Source organism: Schistocerca cancellata, chromosome 1, assembly GCF_023864275.1.
Source record: "Schistocerca cancellata isolate TAMUIC-IGC-003103 chromosome 1, iqSchCanc2.1, whole genome shotgun sequence".
NCBI lineage: Eukaryota > Metazoa > Arthropoda > Insecta > Orthoptera > Acrididae > Schistocerca > Schistocerca cancellata.
In genome coordinates this window covers 1,253,460,238-1,253,469,290 of record NC_064626.1, presented here as the reverse complement: position 1 = coordinate 1,253,469,290, position 9,053 = coordinate 1,253,460,238, and positions in this window count along the sequence as shown.

Sequence of the window (9,053 nt, the reverse complement as noted above, 5' to 3'; positions counted from 1 at the left end):
AAACATGTAATTAGTATGAGAAAATAAAAGTTTTGGGAATCGAGCGACAAAGATTGGATTAACTTTTTAGTGCATTCCAGGTCCATAGGATGGATTATCTTCATCCTCTGCAAACTCCTCCTCCAGCTTCCTCTACTTCCTCCTCCTGTTTACTCTTGCTTGTATTTCTAGACTCTTTACAGCCCTGTCTGCAGCCCGAAGGCGTTCCTTGTCTAAAGCAAGCATCGCTCGTACCATGTTAGAACCTATCTTCATTCCCATATTTCTAAATACCTTGCACCTTACAATGTTGCCATGATTGAAAGTCGCAACAGCATCATACACACCAAAGTGAAGTGTTTCTATTCCAAGAAATACAGTCTTGGGGATTCTCGACCACATAACACTATTTACACTTTCATTGGGGTTTTGAGTTTTTCCGTGAATACACTTTTTCAACAGTTCAGGTGCTGCTAAGTCTCTGAAAGTAGGTTTAGGCACAACACATACTGTATCTCACATCACTAAAATGTACCTGATGAACACGGACGGTAATAATAACACCATTTGACAGCAGTTTAACAGCGCCACAGTGGGTCACGCCCATGTAGAACACATTTAAAAAAAAATTTAAAAATAGTTGTAGTCTTCGGAATTGAATAAATTATATATCTATTAAAAGGTAATAGTCTGCAGATTCAGAAAACGCAAAAAAAGTAAAAATTGAACTTTTCATGATTTTGAACCTTTCCGGAGCCCCTTACGTTAGTTTAAGTAGCGCGTAAGCCTAGGGAGCGATGACCTCAGCAGTTTGATCTTATAGCAACTTACCACAAATTTCCAGATTTCCTCCTAGCGCCTTCATAGTATGCTTGCGGTTGCCACTGGACTTTACAGTACTAAAGAGACCAATTACCAATACCTTCGCAAGTTTTCTGTGACAACGTTTGCTTTTTCATCTATTGCGATTGAGTAGTCTGTGTTTGTCTTTGGTGTGCTTTCACAGCTGTTTCTAATTTGCTAAAATTCTGCACCACCTCACTTCGCTGCGAGCTGCTCTCATATCAGCTGCCACCGTTACTCGTTAGACACATATTTCTGACTATTAAAATTGTTATCAATGAAGAATGGTGTAAAGGGTGTAAGTATAATGACGTGTCAAGTCATGGGATACCTCCTAATATAGTGTCTGACATCACGTTGTCCGGCGTACCTCGATGCGGCATGGACTCAACAAGAGCTGCATAAATGTTGAGCCAAGCTGCCTTTATAGGCGTTCATAATTGCGACAGTGTTGTCGGAGCAGGCTTTTGCGCACGAAATGACCTCTCGATTAGAGTGCTGCAGCGCTCAATGTAGTGGTGGGCAGGAAATCACGTATCTGTTAGAAATCACAGTGACTGAGAAATCACAGATATCACAGTAGCAACTTTACATAATCTAACTGCGATTTCAGTCACAGTTAGCAGTCGCAAGTAACATTTCACATTCAACGCCGTGAGCCATCTGTTGGCCGAATTCCGTACTGCTTTCTACGATTTCAGTGACAAATCGCGGCTAGAAGTCGCAAGTAGCAACTAAAAAGCGCAGTTAACAGTGGCCAAAGTTCGTACTACGCTCATCTCTGCGACACGCTATCTAGTCTAACTGCGATTTCCGTGACAAGTCGCAACTAAGAGTCGCAAGTAGCAACTAAAAAGCGCAGTTAGCAATACCATCTGTTGGGCAAAGTTCATACTACGGTATTCGCTACCGAGTCAAACTGCGATTTCTGTGACAAATCGCAACTAAGAGTCGCAACTAGCAACTAAAAAGCGCAGTTAACATTCTCTTCCTAGTGCCATCTGTTGACCGACGTACGTACTTCGTTACGAGAGCCTTGTGCCTCACGAGATCGAATCGACGTGCTGTGTGTGACTGTGTACATAATACTGCATATGAAGGGCTTATTTCAATAGTGGTACAAGTCCACTTTTGTTCATTTTGAGATACAGAGTCGTAAAGTTAAATGAGTGCTGAAAAATATGCAGTTGAGATACCAGAAATATTCAAGCATATGGCTTCTTGCTAGAGATGAACCTTTATTTATGTTTGTTTGGATCATTAATTTCAGAATCATTATGGACAGAAAAGTGGAGGTAATGGACTTGTACCACTATTGAAATAAGCCCTTCATATTATATGACGACATGCACATTCAGCATCAGTTATGGTTGGTCAAACACAGCTGTGACTCTGAATGTATTATATTAATAAGAAGCAACATTGCCTTTTTCTCCTGAAAATATCAAGTAACGTAACAAATGTGTTTGATTCTGCTTCCAATGTGACAGTTTTGGTTAATACTCCACATGCCTACAGGACTTTGATATGTTAACACAGCAGAACTCAGACACCTGTATAAGTGTAGTGAAATAAAAACAGTATTATTGTGTCATATGAATGCCTCACTTTTGTTCCGACACAGTTCAAGACTCGGGAGAAAAGTTTTACACCTGGTGTTCTACATGGCAACTTCACACACAAGAACTTTTTGCCGACACTACTACCACCTACATAAGTAAGCTTTTCCTGTGTTACTTTCAAGTAATGCACTTAAGCTATTCCTGATTTAACTGTAAGATCTGTACTTACCACTTTCGTATCAACAGCCTCAAAATGCATATTGTAGACTTCGGGATATGTTACAGGTCAGTGTCACACCAAGATTGTGGATAAAGAGGGGGGGGGGGGGCGGCGGCATGTCACTCTCCAACAAGTGTTTACCAATAAATATGTGGCGGAAAATTACGGGTATAGGACGGCTTAACATGTGGAAAATGAGATTTTCATTATTCACTCACTGTATTTAACATTTATTATTCCTTTAAAATCACACAACAACCTCAATAAAACACAGTTTAATCACTCATCTGCACACTTATTTCGCAATAATGTCACTTTTAAACTGCAAATCCTCTAAGAGCTCTCTTGAATCTTCACGAGTCTCTCCCAACAGCCTTGATGTGGATAGATACGTACAGCAACCAGAACTGTGTCTGCAAAATCACAAGGATTATTAAACAATTTTTGCTGTCACTAATTACAAGCAATATAATTGACAGAGTAGATTGTTAATATTTGCTGTAATGAAAGCCACTCAATAGGGTATATTTCACATTTGTAAGAACGATCTCACTTAAGTAATTAAGTCCATTGAAACACTTAGAAACTAACCTCTCGTCTGACGAAAACGGTCTAAAGACGCAGTGGCAATTTCTGCAGATCTGCTGACAATGATATTTTGAGTTATCACTTTACTGAGTGACTGAAATGTAGTTCGGGTACCTGAGAACTTAACAATATGTTAGAATTCATTTTCTAAATACGAACTATTACGGTACTGTATGGCTACTTACATATTAATTACACTATTAATATTTTCACAGTTGTTTCTTTAATACAAAATTAAAGCCAACGGAAGAACAAACGTAAAACATACTTACCAATGACAGGTTTGTTGAGATGAAATTTTCTGTGTGGACAGATGTAGCTTTTTCATACGGTGGTAAGTCACAGAAATCGCAGGAGTCACAGAAATCGCAGAAGTAGCAGAAGTCACAGAAGTCGCAGAAATCGCGGAAGTAGCAGAAATCGCAGAAATAGCAGTGTCGGAGGGATACGCGACCTAGGTTCCTTAACTGCGACTCTTAACTGCGACAAATCACAGTTAAGAATAAGATACTGAAAAGTAGCATTCACAGAAATCACTGATATCGGAAAATCGCAGTTTAGCCCATCACTAGCTCAATGTTTGACCGGTCACGGCTCGCCTGTTGACGGGAGGACCGAGCCGCTCGTGTCCGGCCACACACGACTCGGCTCGGCCATGTACTCGCGCCATGCCTGTTGTGCGGATTCCGGACACGCGGATAACCGAGCATGAGCGGTCACCGCTGACGTCTCGGCTCGCTGCTCTGTACCGTACAAATCCAACGCCTCTCTCTCTCTCTCTCTCTCTCTCTCACACACACACACACAATGTATTTATCTCTGTCTCTCTCTCTTTTAAGACAAAAGTAACGTTTACAAGGACGGGTACGTGACACAGCTAAATTCATAAAGCATTTGGAAAGTAAAATGATATTTCAATACAATCGCGGATAGAAGACGAGTGTCATTTCCAAACAGAAGATCTATTTTTCCTTTCATTAACAGGAAACATTGAATAAGTGCTGTACCTGTAATCTCAAAGACAACCATCTTCACAAAGAAAGCATACAAAGAACATCCAATATTTACAGACGTAACTTGTCATACTTTTCACTTGTTTGCAACAGAAGCAAACTTACAGTTATTGTTGACCAGTAAATCACTAACGCGTTCCGGATTTACCTGGCTGACATCTGGCACGTTAACTTCTCCATAATGCGCACCTAGATGTATTAATTCTTTGCCTAGTTCTCTGAAACCTTCACTGGAATCAGTATTAAGGGGCTCCGGAACGCCCTATACTTGCAATGTTAAAACAACGCTTATAAATTACATCTTTCCTCACAAAATATTTGAGGTAGGAAGTTGAACTTTTTACAGATTATTTATTGGAATATGGGCTACAACTTAAGACAGGGATTTTACAAAATTTTAGTTCTGTTATTAAAGATGATTTTTTTCAATTCTAATGAAAATTCACAACATTTTTTTGCAATTTTTCATTTATATATTCAAAAATATACAGTTTTTTGGAAAAAGGCTGTGTTAAATTATGCAGAAGGTACTGTGTAACATTTACTGAAAGTTTGAAACAAATATGTTTGGAAGATCCTTAGAAAACATGTAATTAGTATGAGAGAATAAAAGTTTTGGGAATCGAGCGACAAAGATTGGATTAACTTTTTAGTGCATTCCAGGTCCATAGGATGGATTATCTTCATCCTCTGCAAACTCCTCCTCCAGCTTCCTCTTGTTCCTCCTCCTGTTTACTCTTGCTTGTATTTCTAGACTCTTTACAGCCCTGTCTGCAGCCCGAAGGCGTTGCTTGTCTAAAGCAAGCATCGCTCGTACCATGTTAGAACATATCTTCATTCCCATATTTCTAAATACCTTTCACCTTACAATGTTGCCATGATTGAAAGTCGCAACAGCATCATACACACCAAAGTGAAGTGTTTCTATTCCAACAAATACAGTCTTGGGGATTCTCGACCATATAACACTATTTACACTTTCATTGGGGTTTTGAGTTTTTCCGTGAATACACTTTTTCAACAGTTCAGGTGCTGCTAAGTCTCTGAAAATAGGTTAGCCACAACACATACTTTATCTCACATCATTAAAATGTACCTGATGAACACGGACGTTAATAATAACACCATTTGACAGAGTTTAACAGTGCCACAGTGGGTCACGCCCATATAGAACACATTTTAAAAAAATTTAAAAATAGTTGTAGTCTTCGGAATTGAATAAATTATATATCTATTAAAAGGTAATAGTCTGCAGATTCAGAAAACGCAAAAAAGTAAAAATTGAACTTTTCATGATTTTGAGCCTTTCCGGAGCCCATTAAAAGGTGTCACATCGTTAGCACAGATTGCAACACACTTTGCTGTAATACTATGTCTTATTACTGCCGGTATCCCTGAAGGAGCTGTATTTTTTTGAGGTTTCTTGCAACTATGTTTCTTTAAATGAGTGGTTTCCGACTGGAAACACACTAATGTTGAGCAGTTTATGCACGATACGTACCCAGTAGACGCACTGTTTTCGTCTACAACTAACAGAAATGTACTCCATACTTGGCTTTTTAGACCCTCCCTTTCTTCAATGTGTAGACATTGGTTTCAATCTTACGTCTTAACTGCACTGGCTTCCTCGCGCTGCATGATTACAAAGAGAGACAAACCACAAATGAGAAGACCGTACTGGCTACAGTCTCACACGGATAATGACACGTGTAATGTGTTTGAAGTTACGTGCTACGTATTCGGTCAACGGCATCTATGCTCGGTCACTAGAACTAGTGCGGGCAGCCTCTCCAGTTAGGGTGTGCTCACCCCATCTCGTATTTCGTGCTCGCTTACTCGGCCATGCAGGACTCTACTCTCGATTATGTCCCATTAATGTTCGATGAGATTCATGTCGGACGATCAGGGTGGCCAAATCATTCGCTACAATCGTCTAGAACGTTCTTCAAACCAACCGTGAACAACTGTGCCCGGTGACGTGGCACATTGCCATTCATAAAAATTCCACCGTAGTTTGGGAATATCAACTCCACGAATCGCTGCAAATGGTCCCCAGGAAACCAAATATAAATATCTCCAGTCAATGATTGGTTCAGTTGGACCAGACGGCACAATCCATTCCGTGTAAGCCGGCCGCGGTGGTCTAGCGGTTCTGGCGCTGCAGTCCGGAACCGCGGGACTGCTACGGTCGCAGGTTCGAATCCTGCCTCGGGCATGGGTGTGTGTGATGTCCTTAGGTTAGTTAGGTTTAAGTAGTTCTAAGTTCTAGGGGACTTATGTCCTAAGATGTTGAGTCCCATAGTGCTCAGAGCCATTTGAACCGACCATTTGACCATTCCGTGTAAACACAAACCACACCATTTGTAAGTAGGCTGTTTATGTTTTCCTATTGACAACGTTACGTAGCGCTCTGTATGAAAATCACTGGCTGTGCTGTGTGCAGTCTGTGGCTAGTTTGCATTGTTGTCTGCCATTGTAGTGTTGGGCAGCTGGATGTGAACAGCGCGTAGCGTTGCGCAGTTGGAGGTGAGCCGCCAGCAGTGGTGGATGTGGGGAGAGAGATGGCGGAGTTTTGAAATTTGTCATGAACATGTATATTATGGTTTTTCAACACTATTAAGGTAAATACATTGTTTGTTCTCTATTAAAATCTTTCATTTGCTAACTATGCCTATCAGTAGTTGGTGCCTTCCGTAGTTTGAATCTTTTATTTAGCTGGCAGTAGTGGCGCTCGCTGTAATGCAGTAGTTCCAGTAACGAAGATTTTTGTGAGGTAAGTGATTTGTGAAAGGTTTAGGTTAATGTTAATCAGGGCCATTCTTTTGTAGGGATTTTTGAAAGTCAGATTGCGTTGCGCTAAAAATACTGCGAGTCAGTATAAGCACAGTCCTGTATAAATTGTTCAAAGGGGCGTTTCACATTATACATTATAGAGCCACCACCAGGTTGCGCAGTGCCTTGTGGACAACCTGGGTCCATGGCTTCGTGAGTGGTCAGATTCATACTCGGACCTACCATTAGCTCTTACCAAGTGGAATAGGGACTCATCTGATCAGGCCGCGGTTTTGCAGTCGTCTAGGGTCCAACCGATATGGTCGCGAACCAAGGACCGGCGTTCCGGGCGATGTCGTGCTGTTAGCAAAGGCATTCGCGTCGGTCGTCTGCTGGCATAGCCCATTAACGCCAAATTTCGCCACGCTGTCCAAACGGATACGTTTGTCGTACGTCTCGCATTGGTTTCTGCGCTTAATTCACACAGGGTTGCTTGTCCTCTAGCACTGACTAGCTGTTCTCGGTCGTTAAATGAAGGCTGTTGGCCACTGCGTTGTCCATGGTGGGAAGTAACGCCCGAAATTTGGTATTCTCGGTACGATCTTGACACTGTGGATGTCGGAATATCGAATTCCCTAACGGATTCCGAAATGGAATGTTCCACACGTCTAGCTCCAACTGCCACCTCACGTTCAAAATCTGTTAATTCTGATAGTGCGCCCACAATCACGTCGGAAGCTTTTCCTTATGAATCACCTGAGAGCAAATGACAGCTTCGCCAATGAAACTTCCTGGCAGATTAAAACTGTGTGCCCGACCGAGACTCGAACTCGGGACCTTTGCCTTTCGCGGGCAAGTGCTCTACCAACTGAGCTACCGAAGCACGACTCACGCCCGGTACTCACAGCTTTACTTCTGCCAGTATCTCGTCTCCTACCTTCCAAACTTTACAGAAGCTCTCCTGCGAACCTTGCAGAACTAGCACTCCTGAAAGAAAGGATATTGCGGAGACATGGCTTAGCCACAGCCTGGGGGATGTTTCCAGAATGAGATTTTCACTCTCCAGCGGAGTGTGCGCTGAACGCCCGGTACTCACAGCTTTACTTCTGCCAGCTACTGGCTTCGGTAGCTCAGATGGTAGAGCACTTGCCCGCGAAAGGCAAAGGTCCCGAGTTCGAGTCTCGGTCGGGCACACAGTTTTAATCTGCCAGGAAGTTTCATATCAGCGCACGCTCCGCTGCAGAGTGAAAATCTCATTCCAGCTTCGCCAAAGCTCTGCCCTTTTATACCTCGTGTACGCGATACTAACGCCATCCGTATATGTACATCGCTATCCCATAATTTTTGTCACATCAGTGAAAATCCCTTTACCGACTTCGAGGACAGGCTCCTTACACCAAAACAAGGGCATGGGTTCCAGAATGCACAGATAAGAGCTATGAGCACTTTCTCATCATCGTCACTGTGACACTAATCTCCTCTATTGAACAAGTGCTCTCAGCTCTTCAGTTATGCATTTTAGAAACCATGTTTACCAGTTTCTTGCAGCTCCCAGCTCGCCCGCTCACCGTCTTGTTGCCTATCCACCTCTGGACCGCCTTTTTTCCCGCCGTCCCCGGGCTACATTGCCGTTTGGGATCCGTGTGCAACGTGTACTAGAGTCCCTCGGTGTGGAGTCTGTACAACCCCAAATCCAAGGTTTTAACCGCCTGCCACCCCGGTTACTGATGAGGCCCGGAGTGATTTTAGATTTATTGCAGTACAAGAGAGATTGCACTCCTGCCACCGTTTTTAATGCAGCATTTTCTGCCATTTTATCTGAGCACCACGACTATGTAGCTGTTTTTACGGATGGGTCGAAACAAGGGGATTCTGTCGGTTGCTCAGATGTTTTTCCGGATCGTGTCCTCAAGGTCCGACTGCCTCAGACTTTGACTGTCTTTGATGCAGAATTGTTTGCGATCTTGCGGGCACTGGAGCAGATGATACATTCTTCCTCTCCTAAATTTCTTGTCTGTTCCGATTCACTCAGTGACCTTCACTCATTGCAACGTTTGTATCCGGCAGACAATATTG